The 19,409-nt window shown below is 38.0% G+C and overlaps 1 long non-coding RNA gene across 1 annotated transcript; it reads left to right on the top strand.

The window, feature by feature from the left end:
* Positions 1 to 13,427: 13,427 nt before the first annotated feature.
* LOC141363231 (uncharacterized) lies at positions 13,428 to 16,928 on the top strand. Its single transcript, XR_012368761.1, has 4 exons — positions 13,428 to 13,453; positions 14,170 to 14,236; positions 14,413 to 14,572; positions 16,404 to 16,928. It is a non-coding gene; the product is annotated as an uncharacterized lncRNA (long non-coding RNA).
* The last annotated feature ends 2,481 nt before the right edge of the window (positions 16,929 to 19,409 follow it).

Below are 19,409 nucleotides of genomic sequence, written 5' to 3'. Positions count from 1 at the left end.
GAATTGAATGTAAAAGATTATTATTGAGTCTCTTGGACATAAATGAGGACTAATTATGAGACGTTAAAAGGCACAAAGAGCTGCTTCAACTGTAGCCTGGTAAGTAAATAAATGCTTTGCTTTAAACAAATGCGTCTGTTTTTAAATGTTTTTAAATGCTACTTCACGGATTTATTGTATATGATGACTCTGTACCTGTGGATATGGTGAGATGAGAAACATTTTTAAGTAATGCTAAAAAAAACTATTTGCTTAAAAAACGCTGTCCAAAGTGCTGAAACGTGAGGAGAGCCGTTTGTAAATTCTTTATCTCCTGTAAGTATTTTTATAGTACAAAAATTATCTTACATACTTGTAAATTATTTTTTTATGATATTGGATAGCCATACATTTAAGGCAATTACCAGCCTGCTTTTTTACTTCCATGACTAAAAGAAAACGGGTTTTAAAGGTTTTAATAAAAAAATAACAATTTCAATACAAGTGAAAGAAAACATAATTATTTAACATTAATCTTAAACTGCAGATCTTTTTCCTCCGCTTAGTTTTTCAGTTTACAAAGTTCGTCATCTAAATAGGGATTAAACATAGCGCCAGCGCAACAGGCTTTTAAAGGGGATGAGAGCTTTGACTCTCATTGGTTTACTGCACGTTACGCCCAAAATACTCCCATTACAATAGGACCAACCCTTTTCGACCATGCGCTCGACGCACAAACCATTTTTCCCGTCGTTAAATTAGCAAAAGTGGATTCCGACACGCCCATTTAGACGTTGCGCTGTGCGCTTTAGACAATGCGCTTAGATCGTTAAAATAGGGCCCTATGTTTCAGAACCTGCTGCTTTTTCGTCTTGGTTCAGTTTGTTTAGGCATATGTGAACATGGCAGGGACGGACTGCGCCAAAAACAACAAGAAGATATCAGAGAAGCGGTAGCAGCCAAATGTAAATTTAAAAAAAAGACAAAGAAAAAGGACATTGCAGTTTTTTATTCTCTGGTGCCGAGCAGTCTGTTAGCAGCACTAACGATGGCGCAAATGTATGCTCTGTTGAGTAATCAATTAGCGATCAAATAAACAGAAGTGCACCTGATGAGCCAAAGCATCCAGAAACAATCGACCACCAGCTAGACTTAAACTCCTACACCCAGACTGAGGTGGATGATGAAACTGACAATCAAAGGTTTGTTCTTCCTGGTGATCTGGCCTTGTGGGGTTTCATCAAAGAAAAAGTGAGAGAAGAGTATACAACATGGGGCTGCAGTCTATCAGAATCAGGTTGCCAAATATCCAACATCTGTGCGAGATTGTGGAATGGGGGAAGAACACGTTCTCTTACAAATAAATTATTACAGTCTCCAAAACAACAAAATTGTTTCTAAGGAATGGCTACTGTACTCCCCGCCAACTGGATTGGTTTATTTCTATTCATGCAAAGTTTTCCCCTCACAAAATCATACATTATTACAGGCTTCTGTGACTGGAAACATCTTGAGAGGATATCAGACCACGAAAAGAGTGCAGATCACCGACATAACATGCTTGCTTTAATAAACACAGCAAAACAAATATCTGTAGTCGATGCTTTGATTTGCTGGCAGATGAAGGACAAAATTATTGAAAGGAGGTATTGAGGCGTGTAGTAGCCGTTGTCAAGTTTTTGGGAGAAAGGGGGCTTCTGTTTGGAGGGCATGAGGAAAAACTAGGATCACCACACAACAGAAATGATCTTGGTTTGCTTGAACTGATTGCAAAGTTTGACCCCTTTATACAAGAACATTTAAAGAAGCATGGACAGAAGGGTTAAGGTAAGACCTCCTATTTGTTGTCTTGAATCTGTAAAGAGTTTATATCATTAATGGGTAAAAAAAACCTAAGAACATAATAGCAGCTGAAATACAACAGGCCAAATATTTTTCCATAATTGTAGATTCAACACCAGACCTCTCCCATGTTGATCAGTTGACATTTATTTTTAGATTTGTTAATGCTGTGGGAAGAGAAGTTAAAAAGATTCCTTTGATTTGAGCCCATCCATAGCCACACAGGTGCAAGCCTTGCTGAGTGTCTACTAAAAATGGTGCGAGACTTGGGGTTGGACTTGTCAAATTGTCGTGGACAAAGCTACGATAATGTGAGTAATATGTCCGGTAAATATAACAGACTTCAAGCACACCTGAAAATGCAAAACCCTTTAATTCATTACACGCCCTGTGCCGCTCATTCTTTGAATCTCGTTGGCGTGAACATCATAGATGATTGCTGTGATGAGGTCACATCATTTTTTAGTCATTTACAATCTCTTTATAACTTTTGCAGCGCATCCACTCATCGCTGGAATCGGGTATTTAATGACAGTGACATTCACATTAATTTGACCCTTAAACCTCTGTATGCCAAAAAATGAAACCGTAGGGCCGACTCCACCGAAGCTCTCTATGAAAACTACAATACAATTAGAAAAGCGCTTGTGTAAGATTAAAAATATAGGAATATATTATTTGGTCACAACTTGTCACAACCCCCTGTGCTGATCAAAGACTATTGGCACAGCTGTTTATCCAATACAGTGGGGGTTAAAGGTGGTCTTCTGATTGGTCAGTTTGAATGTATTATGTTGGGTTTGGTCAAGTACAGTGGGGGTTAAATGTGATCTTCTGATTGGTCAATTTGAATGTATCAAGTTAGATTGAGTCACATGGTCAAGAGATAGAGGATAAAGCTCAATGTTTTTATGAGCTCTGGGCTTTTGCATTTTGGCTTTTGCATTGGCCTTTTCCCTTTCCTTTCTTCTTCACTGGGGTTAAGGCCATTAGGCCTAGGTTCCAGTTCTCTTTCTTCTAAACTTTCTTATCTTATCAGGTAATATCTCACATACATTGGAAACAGTCAATTGTTTGTATTATTCACCATTTCATGCATTTATAGTGTAACCATTTCAACTGTAACTTTAAGTCAGTACTGTAATTAAACCTTTTCATTTACAAATCTGTTGTTTAGTTTTGATTTAAGGTTAATACTTAAACGCTCCATATTGCAATACAATATATTCATACTCTAGCAACGCTCTCAGACCTATTGTGTCCGAAACCGGGGAACGATTGCAGTTTTGTTCTCCTTCCGAAACCTGAGATCCCTTACACCTGCAAAACTTGCTGCAGATTGCAATGAAAAAGCGGACAAAGATGTGATGCTGCCGCACTCGCTGGTAAGCTAAATAATGTGGAAACGACAATAATGACTACACTGTGGAACCGGGTGTTAAGCAGATTTAAAGCAACAAGCATTCATCTGCAAAAAGGCGACATGGTCTTATCCACTGCTGTTGAACTATTGCAGTCATTACACTTTTATGTTGGCACTACGAGAGCAGTTTGCTGAGGTAGATGAATCTGCTCGTGCTCTCGGTGTTACTCAGACTTAACAATATGATGTTTGCAGCAAACGAAAGAGAAAGCGGTTTGTGGATGAGTCATCTGACGAAGATGAAGTATTATTTACTGATGTAAGTCAGAAATTTAAGTTCAAGGCATATTATGTAATTTTGGACAAACTAAAATCATGCCTGGCCAAACGTATTGATGCTTATAAAGAGGTCTATGTTCTTTTTGGTGTTCTCTTTTGTAAGGACTGTACAGAAAGTGAATTGTGCATAAGGGCTGATAAACTGTCATCACTTATCCAGTGGACCTAAATAAAACTTTGACTGATGAACTGATTCAGTTCAGACATTTTAATAAAGACAAGACCTCACCTGCAGAGCTGCTGCAAATTGTTGATCAGAATGAACTAAAGACAACATTTCCTTATGTTTTTGTTACACTTATACTGTATTTAACTTTGTCAGTATCTAACTGTGAAGGAGAGAGGTCTTTATCTACTCTAAGGGGGCGTGCACACCAAAGCTTTTACGCCCGTGGCCGGCAAATGTTTTCAATTGTTTCCAATGAAAGCTCTGCGTTTTTTAAATAAGCCAGCAGCTAGCGGTTTTCTTCCGCACTGAAAACCGGCTCGCTGAGGTTTTTCCGCGTTCTGCGCTGAGCGCGGAGAGTAGGGATGCACCGATACCACTTTTTTGGAGTACGAGTACGAGTACTTGCATTTCAGTACTTGCCGATACCGATACAGAGTACTTAATAAAAAAACATGATTTAAATTTACAGGTAACAGCTTTAGTCATATAATTTAACAAAAAAAAACAAAGGACTAGTTTTCCAGTTTGTTGTAAACTCTGCCTCTTTGGACAACACAAGAGGCATTAACCCCTTACACGCCGCTCAAACATAGACATTTCTCAGACCGTGGCATCGATTCCAGGTATCGGGGGACTTTTAACGAGTACGAGTACACTGTTAGAAATTACCAGCATTTTACAATAATTAACAGTATTATTTTACCGTAACTTGTTGTAATTAAGTTTCCCTGTAATATCCCAATGAATACCTGTGAAAACTATAGTATCCCTGGATTTTACAGCATTTAACTCTTATTTTACAGTAAAATCTTGCAATCTAAAACCTGCTGTTATATCACAAAAAGGTCTGTAATATCACAGCAACACTGTGAAAAAAATTAAGGATTTCACAGCATTAAACTGTATTATTACAGTGAAATATTGTATTGAAATATGCCCTGGGAAGTCACATGACATAACTGTGGCCGGTTGCATAAACCTTTAAGACTAGTCTTAAAAGTTAGTCATGCATTTTTTTTCTTCAAGACTGATCTTAACTGTTTTAAGTATGTTACATAGAAAGGTAGATTAGTCTAATTTAAATCCAAATAATAAGACTGATTAGCCCTAACTAATTGCTAGTTAGTCAGAATCATTCTTAAGACGCAGTCTTAACGTCACGGCTATGTTTATGCAACCGGCCACTGTTTTGAACCATAGACTGTATAAAAAAAACATGGACGTAGTGTCCGTGACGTCACCGATAGACTCCTCAAGAGCGGTTTTGAAGTTCAAAAGCTGTTTCCCAATTCAAGCGCTGCGACCTTCTAAGCATGCAACCTTAAAAGGTGAGCACTCGGTCTTTCAAGGTGGCAGCCTCAGAAGTTCGGGAAGAGAACTGAATGAGACGGTCTACCCTCGGAGGACCCATAATTTGCGTCAGCTGCTGCATATGCCCAGCGCCTGTCAGCAGGACACAGTGGAAACGTTTCTGACTTATTAAAATAAATATGGAATCAGAAAAATATTAATTTATTTTAGTAAATATGTCATGTTGATGTAGATTAAACTATTCAACAGTATTTCAAATTAATCAACCTTAGAAATATACGCAACATAAGCAGAATAATATTAACACAAAACAAAACTTATAATACTAAAACAGTGACAATAAAAATGTTTTCTGATAAATACACACTTTTATTTAATAAAGGTTTAAAATGTTTATTTTAAAATATTCAGCCGTTACAGGCGCGCAATGAATCTTGGGATAGCCTCGACTGTTTGGGATGCATTCGCCCGCCGTCGTGTCTTCTATTCCGGGCTGAATGAAGAAGGTGAGCACCATGCATGATTGCAGCACTTACACCCATGTTATTTTAATATACGTATAATATTTACTTTCAAATAAACGTTTATCGCATGACACAGTTCACATTTTGTTAGCAAGTGTCCAGAATTGTTTAAAGTTTTCTCACAGAATTTGCTAATAGTTAGTAATGTTAGTAATGAGAGTTTTGCTATAATTTTTCATGTCACTATTACCGTTTAGACAAATCTGGTGTTTGTAAAGTTTATAAAACCAATGATGGGACAAACATTACTATTTATGTGTGCACATTTATGCAATTAGTCAAGGTTATCATAGATTAGCAGGGCTAACCGTTAGCTGTTTAACTTTAATAACTTTGTGATTCAAACGGTCAATGAAAACACATTTTCCAGCGGATATCCTAGTTACAACATGACTGAGCTAACTAGAGTAAGTTTAGTTTAGTTTAGTTTAGTTTAGTTTAGTTTATTTGTTAAACAGGGACAATGCACATTAAGGAACATAATTGTAAATGTGCCAGAATTAGCCCAAAGGGCTATTTTTCATCTGTAGCCCCCTGACAGAATATTAAAAAGTCACCCTAAAACAAAATACATAGCATTCATTACACATATACACATAAAAAAGAAAATAATAATATTAACAATAGTAAGAGAGAGAAAAAGAGGGGGAAAATTTAAATTAAATGGCAACAGGAAGAGGCAATACAAGACCAAAAAACAATTTACACCAGGACATCAAATTTGTCAAGAGTGTAAGACTAATGTCGACAGTGCTGATTTGTCAGTAACCAGTTTTTAAGATGAAACTGAAAAGAACCAAGAGTGTGTTTATTTCTAATTGTTGTTGGGATGGAATTCCATTCCCTTGCAGCTTTAACTGAAAATACAGAATGACTGAATTTAGATTTTTTAAGAGGGATAATACAATCCCCTCTTTCCCCGCCCCTTGTCGTAGAGAAGTTGTTCTAATATTAACAAACTGTTTTATTGGCGAGTTCAGGCTATGAATAGTCTTAAACAATAGACAAATATGTACATAATTAATCAAATTATCCCAGCTTAGTAAATTGTATTTTTTCAATATTAAGCAATGATGATACTGAACTGATTTCTTATCTAAAATTTTTAGTGATTGTTTATACAAGGATTCCAGTGGTTTCAGAGTAGTTGTAGTAGCGTGCGACCAAGTAGTAAAACAATACGTAATATGTGACATTATCATAGAATGCACATACATTAAAGCGGCTTCAGAGGACATATAATCACGAATAAATCTAAAATTTGATATACTAAATCTCACTCTATTACACACCTTTTTGACCTGAGCCTTAAAAGAAAGTTTGGAATCAATCACAACACCGAGATACTTATATTCAGGTACAACTTGAATTTTTTCCCCTGATATAAAAACATCTGGCACCTCACTCAAACTATTAGATTTGGTAAAGAACATACTCACTGTTTTAGAGATGTTTAACTGTAAACAGCATTGTTCTAGCCAGGCTGTGACATGAACCAGGGATTCTGTAAGTTCATTTGCAACTTGTGACACACTACGTCCATGTATATAAATAACAGTGTCGTCCGCATACATTTGAATATTAATGTTAGGACAGATTGATGGAAGATCATTGATATACAACGTAAATAATAAAGGACCCAAGATAGATCCTTGTGGAACACCAGTATCTATACTTAGCGGGGCTGACCTATAACCCTGTATACCAACGTACTGTGTGCGACCCAACAAATAAGATTCAATCCATCTTAAAGTATGAGGAGAAAAATTAAAACCTAATAATTTAGATATAAGAATTCTATGATTTACCGTATCAAAGGCCTTCTTGAGATCAAGAAACACAGCCCCGACAACCCCTCCTGAGTCTAATAGAGACTTGACTTTTTCAGTGAGGTAGCAGTTAGCCATCTCTGTTGAATAGTTTGCTCTAAAGCCAAACTGCATTGGATGTAATGCACACAAATTAGAATTCAAATAATTAGTAATTTGTGTAGCTATCAATTTCTCTGCAACCTTTGAAACTATAGGTAAAATGCTAATAGGTCTATAATTATTAACAGAGTGAGGATCACCACTTTTAAATATAGGAACAATAACAGATGACTTCCAAGCACAAGGAAACAGACCCTGAGAAACTGAAAGATTAATAATTTTTGTGATAGGATTAACTAAGGACTCGCTAAGATCTTTAAGCATTACCACATCCATACCAATTACATCCTTTGCTCTAGATTGTTTAAGAGATACAATTGTTCTTCTAACATCTGATTCAGAGACTGCCCTTAAAATAAGGGCTTGTTCCATTGTATTAGCTGGATAAACCTCGGTATAATTAGGAGAGAAACATTGTGCAATTGTGACTAATGAGTCCACAAAGTGATAATTAAGTGCTTCAGCTACTTCAGTTCGATTGTTAGTCAGCTTCCCATTTACCAATAATTCAACTGATGACCTATCTTTCATTTTATCTCCTTTTAAGCAGGGCTCAAAATTAACTTTTTTATTTGGTAGCACTGGTGCTCCCAACTTTAAAGAGTTAGGAGCACCAGCAAAAATTTAGGCGCATCCATCTAAAAATTAAAAAGTACCACAACTACAATGTAAATGTTAATAGATTTATTTTATTAAAGATAAAACACCACCACCGGGCTTTACACGTCCTATGGCCAGCATTTAAAAGTTGGTCTTCTATTTTATTTTATTTTATTTTTTGCTGCATAAATTCCTAAATTAATACCCAAATGCTGTTGAAATAGTATAGCAGCAATAATAATTTTACAATTACAGGTAACATGATTAAGATTACATAGAAAATCTAGCAAACACGTAAAACACTGATTAATTGTGACATTACAAAAGTGACCCTAATATAGAAGGCTAATATATATTGGTATTGATAACTGCATTACCAGGATGCTTTTACTACTAAATAGGCAATGTTTTATAAAATACAACAAAAACATACCATCAGCATTGTCGTATTCCACAGCAACATGGACCACAAGGATGTTTGTTGAATGTCCATTCACCAGCGCATGCGCACATACACCATTAAACACACTGACAGACAGGTCGGTGTCTCCATCAATAATAAACACATTTGTCATGACACGTCTTGTGTTTTTGGCACTTTCGCCATGTTTAAGCAAGGTACGTCTGGCGCTTAAAATGTTTTGATTCCGCCATTAACACCATTTTACAGGATTTACAGTAAACAGTTACATTTTCATAGACACTCGAAATCTTTAAGCCACTCTCTCTGAAAGGTTTAACGTCAACTCGTATTTTCCGGTGGTGGAGTTACATTTGAATCCCGATCGTCGTCAAAGAAACAGTAATAACCTTGGCTGTAATCGTCTCGCTCTCGTCATGCTCGCGACGCGTTCGTCTTTTCACATTTCCGCGCTTCACTGAAACAAGGAATGACTGACGCTCATATTAGCCAATCTGCGGTCTTCATTAAACGCAAGAACTTAATGGTGAAATTTGATTGGTTATGTATCGTTGGAGAGAACACTGAACCTGGGACAGCGCCAGCACGCAGGATCACAATCAACTCGCGTCACAACATAATGGGCAGTCGCACAAATGCTCCCAAATATATTTTAAGGTCGCACAGATTAAATTTCGGTCGCATATGCGACCAAAATGGTCGCAATTTCGAGCCCTGCTTTTAAGTAATTTAACTGATTCCAGATTGTTTTAGAATCACCTCTTGCTTCTTCAATTATTCTTAAAAAAAAGTCAGCCTTAGCTTTTCTTAAAGTCTTTACCACCTTGTTCCGTAACATAACGAATTGTTGTCTATCATGACTTAACTTTGATCGATTTACAGTTTTTAAAGCAAGATCCCGTTTTTTCATTAGTTCTAGACTATCTGAACTCATCCAGGGAACCATATGTTTCCTATTTTTAGGATTAATTTTACAACTGAAATCTTTGATCGTGCCCTCTAATTTTTTGGAAAATATTTGACTGTCATCCTCTAGGTCTTTTCCAGTTAATAAATCATCCCATTTAATCTGATGGATCACCCTTCTGAAATCTTCTAGTTTACGTTTTGGAATACCATAAGAATCATATTTCCTTTTAAATGAATTGAATCTCTTATTAGACAATTTTCTAGTCACTAAAATCAAATTGTGGTCAGAAAGACCTGTTAGCATATTAAAAGTCTTTAAAATTCTCTCTGCTCGATTACTAAAAATTAAGTCAATTTGAGACCTTGTTGTGTTAGTTAATCTTGTGGGCCCATTTATCATTTGCTTCAGATCAAAGTTGTCAGTTATCTGTTTGAGATTCTTTCTAATGGTTTTATCTTCCCAATTAATATTAAAATCTCCCATAATTATAACTTCCTTATTGAAATCACACTGTTGTAGTAATAATTTAAACTTTTCATAAAAACTGATATTTGAAGATGGTGGTCGATAAATTACAATTAATACAAAAGACATCTGTGGTGATAGTATAAAATTCAGACCAAGACATTCCAAATCTGTGCAATTTGGCCAAACGATTTCACTACACTGAATGCTAGTTTTCACATAAATCATAACTCCACCTCCCTTCGAACCAACTCTATCCTTCCTAAACAGTTTAAAACCAGGTATTTCTAATGCCGCAGACGGATAATTTTCATGAAGCCATGTCTCAGATAAACAGAGAAAATCTAGATTAGAATCTAATAAAAGATGTTGTATTTGATCACTTTTAGATATGATGCTTCGTATATTCAAATGACCACCTAAGAGACCTTTTGGCTTAACTTTAGGATCCCAAATCGTTCTTGATTGATTTACCGTCTGAAAAAAAAAACTTTTTCTGTTTTTTAAAATACCTTGATTTACAGTTTTCCTCTTCCCATTTTGCAAAGACTTTGCAAGCACTTGCGAAGTACCTAAACCAGCGTTCGCGAGACTGGAAGTCAGTGAGTCGATCGGCGCAGCTCCTACAGACGAGCTCGTATGAATCTCCGCGTCACTCCCGCTCGCAGCATGGTAACCCAGGTCGGCCTCAGACGCCAATGAATGGACACGCCGCGGAACGCCAACTCCAGCCACGGACACACCTGTTGACTAGGCTTCCGCCGCGTCTCTCCCCGCACCAACACGACCAGCAGAAACCAGCGAGACAGGGCGAAGGAGATTAGTGTGGTGATCACAGCCAGACAATAACGTACCGCTACCAAAAGTGCGTACCTGTAGGATAGCTGGAACCGACACGGAATGTACCATGCCAGCGGAACGTCGGTCCATAATGGCAGCGTCAATTTGCTGAGCCTCCACCACCGCTCCGCCCGCGTGTAAGACACAACCACCAAAACCCGGGCCACCAGAATGATGGAGGTTAGTTTTTGCGTGTTGTGGACCGGGACAGGGATGAATATCTCCCGATAATAACAAAGACATCATGATAATTAAGCCTAAAGCTTCATTCCGATGGAGTCGAGTTGATGGCTTTGAATTTTTCTTCACTTGCTTGTACATGGTTGGATAAATAAAAGTTAACGCTAAAATGTACTTCCCATGTCCGAAATTTCCCAAAGCATTATAGGTTTGTTTAACCAACCATCCAACATTGTCAGTGAAAGTTTTCTCATATACATTGAAGAATGAGTGATTATTAAAATGATCAGCAGATAGACTAAAATTAGCAGGACTAAAAAAGTTAAGAAGCAAGCTGTAAACTAAGAGAGCTAAAACAGCGCCTGCCGCTCCTGTCGCCATCTTTCCCTCCCTCTCCAAGTCTCATGTCGTGTTCGACAACGGGAGGGTTTTAACACTTGGGTTCCCACTTTTCCTGATATGAATGAATAATAATTGTAAAAGTTGTAAATGCACTTGCAGTGAGCAATCTCAAAGTGCAACAGAAAAAAAAAAACTATGTGACGGTTTCCTGGACAGGGTTTAGGTTAATCCAGGATTAGACCTTATTTAAATAAGGTCATTTAAGATGTTTTTACAAACATACCTTACAAAACACTACAGGTGTGCACCTTCAGACAAAACAATGGCACCGATATATTTTAAAATTAGTCAGTACAATGTGTTTTTAAATTAGAGCAGCTCAAACATGCATTGTAGTCTTGGACTAGAATAATCCCTGTCCAGGAAAGGATATATACACACACACACACACACACACACACACACCATGGGCGTAGATTTAGGGTGGGACGCTAGGGACATGTCCCTAGCAATATTCAGGGAAGACTGAATTGTCCCTAGCAATAATTTCGACCAAACAATTAATCTGTATTTATATATAACCACTGATGGTGGTTATAACCACCGTCTTATTCTTGTGTTTTCTATTTTTTACTTATTATATTTTTTCAGGAATCATTTAAATGAGATTAGAAATCTTTTGCAATCCCGTTCTGTAAAAATGACGCTCTATGTGGTACACAAACGGTTAACAGCTTTCGTTCTCTGCAATGCCCGCCTCCGTAACTCACATCGCTAATATGATTGGCTTTGCATTTCTTTAGTCCCGCCTCTCTACTCACATTGCTAATATGATTGGATTAGCATTTCTTGAGTCCCGCCGCTCTAACTCACATCACTTTATGTCTTTACTCGCTACGTGTGATAGGATGGTTTCACTTTGTACAACGCGCCAAAGTTCACTCAACAAGACGCGTGTGATTATTCGGGCTACAGGTAAGTGATGAAGAAAGTATTATTATACCCACTGTAACTGTTTCATGCACAAAATACGAACAAGTTGTGTCACATAATGATTCAAGGACAGTGTTTTCACCAATACACGACAATTCCATGTTAACCTGAGGAGTTGCAAACTTGTGTCAACCTTTTATAAATGGGTGGCAAGGTTATTTAGGGGGTCCCTAATCCATGAAAGAAAATAACCTCAACATGGTAAAAACATGAATTCATGTCATGATTGCTGAATACTTTACATTACTGCACTGTGGTCATTACTTGCACAGATGTAGACATAATGTAAGGTTACATTTTAAACTTAAAACTATTTTTTCACACTGATTAACTGTCTGTTAATGAAAAGAAGATTTAATGTGAACTACAGAAACGTTAATAAACGTTGTTCAGGAAACAGCATGATATACATACCAACTTCAACACTGGGATTTTTTTTGGCAAAATTAAATTAAGAATTAAATATTAATTGCATATTCTTCATTGTTATACAGTAAATATGGATTCATATATGTTACAATGTGATTTTCTTTTTTTTTTAACAAAGACTTAAACAGTTACTGTTTATTAGGCTCCAGGACATAACAAATTGTTTATTATAGTACATTAAATTTGGGATGGCACCGGGGGTGGCGAGTCAGATGTCACTGAGTAAAGTGCATACTGAGTTGTCTGTTGTTTATGTCAAGTAAACGGTGATAAACAGTTTTTGCAATGCGACCATTTTATTTATGTCCCCACCAATGCCTTTTTTAAAAAAGAGCAGTGCGGCGCGGCTTTTCATATTGCTAAGCAACCACCGAGTCAGCTGTCTTGTCAATCAAATATTGAAGCGTGAGCGCTCTTTTGCTGTTAACTGTCATATTAGCAGAAACTTTAAAAAGAGGACGCTTGCTCTGACCTTGTTTGAGGATGAGAGGTGCACAAACACGAAGGAGAGAGTGAGCGAGTGGAGTCCGGTTCTTCAAAGCAACTGTAAACTTCCCTCACCACAACGTAAGGCCCGCCTCTCCCCTCATTCGATTGGACAATGGAAGACGCGAATGACGTCAGGCGCTTCTCCGCTCTCAGCGCTCCTTCAAAACGCGTGCGCGGCAGGCGGCAGAAAACCGCAAGGCGCTCGGCGCGCATAAACAGCGCGCAAACGCTCCCTGCCCATAAATCATCATTCAAAAAAGGCGCCTGCAACTGCCATAAACGCTTTTGGTGTGACTGGTCCCTAAGAGTGTAGATACATAGATTAGGTAGGTGACTAGTTAACATGCACCACAATGTTCAACTGTAAATTTGTTTGTCTGAGAATGTGTGTAACTATGTTCAGCACACAAAACTGCATAGCAATGCCCCCAATTATTACTACCAGTGTGGGGGGCCTGACTGCTCATGGAGGTACAGAATACACACTGCAAATTTATATGTGTGTAGGCAGCATAGGTCCTACCTGCAGGCTGCTGGGCCTATACTGCCTGCCGCATCAGCTCTACCACCTGACACACCCTTGAAATGTCTGCTTGAGGCTTGTGCATTTAAGTGTGACACTTTGGTCTCTCTTATTAAGCATTTGAAGATCCACATAAGGGAAGGAATGGCTTTATGAAACTTTCAGGTGCTGCATGATATCACTGCTCCCATGGTACGTTTGCAACTTTCCTTGATTATTAAACCAGAATGAGAGTAAAGTTCCATATCAAATCAGCCTAGAAAATTGCCACGTTTTATTGTCCATTAGTTTTATTGTACGTTCTAACTTGAGAAGAGACAGCTATTAAATCGGACTAATTCCGGAAATCTTTGCAGACGAGATGCTAATGGTCTAATCAGATCCAATGATCTATGCTAGGTTGGACCTATACATGGCATCGCCAGACTCATGGAACTGCTGGATTTACTACCTCGGACCAATAAACAATATTTATCCTTTATCCTAAATCCATGTTATTGTGTGTTAACTATGTTACAGCCATGTGCCACTGCTGTGGATGTCAATACTGCAAAACTCCCCAGCACCCCCTGCTTGATTGTTCAAGGTAATGTTACTTTGATCTAGTATCAACATTTCTAACTCATTATTTTTTCATTCTAGAAATCTACATGACCACAATAAATAATAAGAATTATAATAAGAATTACATTTGTATAGCCCTTTGCATCTTAAGCAGATCGAAAAGTGCTCATAACACAATGTTGTATCTGTTCATTTCAGGTGACATGATGAAGCCCTCTGGATGGCTTATATCATCGAGGGACATGCCGTGATGGGCCTACACCTTTTTACACGGAGTAGCTGCTTTTTTCAGCAGCTATTACGTTTTCTACCTTGTGTGTCCTGCTGCTGGATCTTCGATGCTGGAGTTCATTCAAAGGTATTTTATAAAGATTGCATTTAATCTTTTTATTCACATTATAGTACAGGCTTCCAACTCAATGATTGTTTTGAGGTCGAAAATTATGGCATTTAATCAGACCCAAAAAACACGCGCAAGTGAGAGATACAAGCGTCCTCGCGAGGGCGCAGAACACAATTCACGCGATCAAGGGCTTGGATGAGCGCTCGCTCGGCCCTCTCTTTTCTCTCACAGCTGCACCACACACGCTCGCTCGATCAAGATGACTTTTGGGTCTTTGGGAGCGGGACATTGACTGATGTTTCGTGCCTATGATTGGTTGGTTGATTTAATCAGTGATACGCAGAATCTTCTGTTCTCAATTCGTATCCAGTCAATCTAGGTAGAGAAGACACTTTTATATGACCATTATGTTGGAGCACGTAATTTTAAAACATTAGTCTTGTTTGATCCATGCAATAGGCTGCAAACCAAACAATAATTCCAATTTTATTATATATTTTGTTTACTGTTTATCATCTTGCAATATATACTGTAGGCTATATATTGACATTGTCAGGTCACAGAGTTGGTTCAGACTTAGCATTAGCAAACTTTTGTATAGTCCTGTACAAAACTTTATTAAAAAAGGTGATATTATCTAACAACTGTAACCATGTTGTGTACCATGGTTAACTTTTGTAAGGGGAGCTTATTGCATGGTTTAAACAAGACTAATGTTTTAACATAAATTACCTACTCCGACATAATGGTCAAATTCAAACATGTCTTCTCTACCTAGATTGAATGGAGATGGATTGTGGAACAAGAGATCATGCGTGTCGATAATCAAATCCAACAACCAATCACAGTTGCGGAGACATCAGTCAATGACCCGCCCTCAAAGTCGCAAAAGTAATCTTTAGCGAGGGAGCTCGTGTGGTGCAGCTGTGAGAGCATAGAGAGAGTCGAGCGAGCGCTCATCCAAGCCCTTGCTAGCGTGACTGCATTTGTGCGCGCTGTGCGGAGGTGCGCTCTCGCGATGACGCTTGTCCACGCGCGAATTGTGTTCTCGTATCTCTCACTCGCGCATGGTTTTTGTGCGCCCAACTTTTGGGTCTGATTAAACGCCAAAGAAAATGCTGACAAACAAGGCACCTGAGGCTAGCCTGGTGAGACCATTTTTATCTCGCAAACTCATTCAATTTTGCTCTGCAGATCAGTCTGGGATTCTACATGTTATGCTGACAAATACCTGCCTGTCTAATCAGAGCTATTTATTTTGTTTTGGGGCGGGCTATGTAATGATGATTTCGAAATGTCTATTGCAAAATGCGAATGTATTGAATGAAGTAGATGAAATTTTCTTTAAAAGCAGAACAAAATGCTCTCAGGCCCTTAAAATGGTTTACATCATTCGAATCACAAGAATCTCAGCTTTTTAATGAAATGTGATATGTTTAGGTTTGTTTTTATTAAGTTATTGAATTTCCAGATGTTATCAACCAAAACACACGCATTGTACCGCCGATGGTACAGCGGAATGCGATCAGGTTAATTGAAAAGGATTTGTTTGTCATACATTCAACAGGGTTTGATTTTAATTTACCAACTGGCCAATTGCATGAAGATGCATTTCAGTGGCGGTGCACGTTGATATGGCCTCTCATAGTAGAAAATCAACCTCTTTGCCTCAGGCAAACCTAACCTGAGGCATCTTGGCTAAAAATGGCAAAAAAATATGGTGTGAGTAAGATCTAAGGGTTTGATGTGGGGGAAAAGCCCAGCAAAAAGCACACCTTAATAAATACTGTCTGCAATACATACTTTAAGTCTATTTAAAACTGAAACTATCTTTGCTTATTAACAGGTGCTTCCTGGGCATCAATCCTGAAAGAGGCTCAAAGACCAAGAAGCGGACAACAATTGACCCTCATGTGAGCACACTGTTGAGGAGACTTATTGACTTTGAGTGGGCATCATAGTTTTTTTTTTGTTCGGCTCATTTTTGAGTAGCCTTGTTCCTTTTGTAATTTTTCAAGACAACTTTGCACTAAGATTTTAACATAATGCTTTTGCTTGTGGACTCATTATAATGTTTGAGACTGAGAGGAGGGCCTGACCCCTTTACGACATTCCTTCATCGCTCTCTACCTTGCGCTCTTATCTTGCCATGAAGGCCTCATTCCCATCCTGTCCAATACTGTTATTGTGACACAGCTGGTTGAATTTTGAGACTGGTAGTTGAATTGCAAGTTTGCGCAAGTTCTCTGCTTTTTAAGATGGCTTTTATGACTAAGAAATTGAATTTCTTGAACTTTTGAAGTTCTTGGCATCTGCTGTACATTGAAAAATATGTATTTGTTAATAAAATATGCCATTGGGCTAACATTGACTTGACCTCAGAGTTGTTTATTGGGGGTAGGGGGTTAGTTGTGATTGTAAATTCACAATAAATGAAAGCTTCATCTGCATTACTTTTACAGTAAGTTATTGGACAATTTTAGCATAACTTCCACAGTATACATTGTAAATTCACAGTAAATTATTGTCAATTTCACAGTACACACTGTAAAAGTACATGGCCTTGTTGTAATAATGTATAGCAAAATATTGTAATTCCCCAGTAATGTATTGTAATATCACAGTAATTGCTTTGTCATTGAAGCTGTGAAGTTACAGTATACAGTTGTGCTTTTACATCAATGCATTGTAATATCACAGATATAACATGACAGTAAATTGCTGTGAGTATTTTCACAGTATATTTCTGTAATCCTTGCTGTGAAAGTCGTGCAAAATTTATCCATTTATTTACTGTGAATTCACAACGAAAAATTTTGCAGTGTACTTTAGAAAATGTGGTATCGAGGCTGATACCCGATACCAGTATCGGTATCGGTGCATCCCTAGCTGCGAGTTTACAAATATTCAACTTTGAGTGAAAAGCTCCGCTCGTCAATGTCAGTTCTCACCCAGCCTTCCAATCACAGTGGAGGAGGGGCGGGACATTACCACAGCAACTGAAGGCCGGGGTATAACTTTTTCCGCGTCCGGCTCGCGCGCGCAGCTTTTCGAGTATACTCCCCGCGGCTACACGCGGACGGCCGCGTTCGACACTATACGCAATACAAATGATTTCTTATTCAAATTATTACTCTACCAGCCAGTCAGGGCAGCACTGATTTGGTGACATTTACAGTACATTAAAACATTAGAAATAGGTGAAGAAAAGTAACCGATCCACCATTACAAACACACTTTAGAACAAACAACAAGACAACAAAGAACAGGAATCAAACAAACATGCGCCACAGCTTTCTGTTCTTGGAAGAAGTAAAAGTTAAAGAAGAAAAACGATAGTGTGTGTGCAAATGCTGTCTATTTCCTTTGTTTAATTGTTTATAGTGGAGTGCACTGTCTAAATATTTTCACGCGCATGCGCTGTTGTACGCGGACTGTACGCGCACTGTCCGCGCGGTCTCAAATTTTGGGCTGCACGCGGACGTCCCTAGTATACTTTCGGCTTAACCAGCTTACAGCTGAAGTATCACAGCTACCAAAGCGCTCAGCTGAAGAAAGCTGACACACAGCTGAAAAAACAGCTGGCATTCGGAATTAAAACGTGGCTGAAAACAACTGGACAAAGTTTTGGTGTGCACAACCCCTAAAGCGAGTGAAAAATGAACTTAGGACAACAATGACACAAAAACGTCTTTCTGCACTTTCCCTGCTTGTCATTGAATCTGAACTGGTTAGAGACATAGATTTTGAAGACATCATATGCCAGTTTGCTTGATCAAAATCCAGAAAAGTGCAATTGTAAATTGTTTGAGAATTTGTGCATAATATCACTGCTTGTACTGAACAACACAAACAAAACAACTGCAATGTAGCATTACACCACTAGTAGTTGCACATTAACTACAGATGTTGTTATATGCCAGATTAAAGAGTTGTTTTTTGTGTTCAATTTTACAAAAGTGACATGTTTATATTGATATTTTCCTTGTGAAATGTAATTATTGTTCATTCTTACAAAATCTCAGTGGTGTCAAAAGTATTCATATTCATTACTCAAGTAGAAGTATAGATACTTGGGTTTAAAAAGACTTTTGTAGAAGTTGAAGTATTAACTCAAGCTTACTCAAGTAAAAGTGAAAAAGTACTAGTTTCAAAACTACTTAAAGTATAAAAGTAAAAGTAATGCAAGGAAAAAAATGTCATTAGAGAAAAAAGCCTAGGCCGCACCACAGGGGCCTTTTGGGCACTACTCTATCTCCTCTAAAAAACGTTTTTAAAGGCCATAATAACTATAGTGTTATATTAAAATTTGGGATGCACAAGGGCCAGGGGTAGGCAACGTCAGTCCTGGAGTGTCGATGTCCTGCAGATTTTAGCTCCAACCCTTATAAAACCTTGGCTACCTGTAGTTTCAGGTGACTTTATAGACTTTTATTAGTTTGTTCAGGTCTGCTTGTTTAGACCTGGAGCTAAACACTGCAGGACATCGGCACTCCATGTTGCCTACCCCTGCACTAGGCTATCTGTTTCAACCACATACAATATGCCCATTAAAAATGAACGCATTTCAATACAATGCAAACAAATACATTAAAGCAGTGGTTCTCAAACTGGGGGCCGCGAGATGGTGCCAGGGGCCCCAGTTTTATAATATTTTATGAAATACATTACTTTATTATAAATTCTGTGTAACTAAACCTCAGAAAAATAAGGCTACTAAACAAAAGCAATACATTGTATAATTTAATGTTTTGTTTAATTCAAATTTTAAGTTTTAGAATGTTTATTTCATACATTTTCTTTGGGGGGTCGTGAAGGAATCCACTGTCAGGGAGCTACACTGCGACCAAAT

Source organism: Misgurnus anguillicaudatus, unplaced genomic scaffold, assembly GCF_027580225.2.
Source record: "Misgurnus anguillicaudatus unplaced genomic scaffold, ASM2758022v2 HiC_scaffold_33, whole genome shotgun sequence".
Lineage (NCBI taxonomy): Eukaryota > Metazoa > Chordata > Actinopteri > Cypriniformes > Cobitidae > Misgurnus > Misgurnus anguillicaudatus.
Note: the sequence above shows the minus strand (reverse complement) of the source record. Positions and strands in the feature narration are given on the sequence as shown.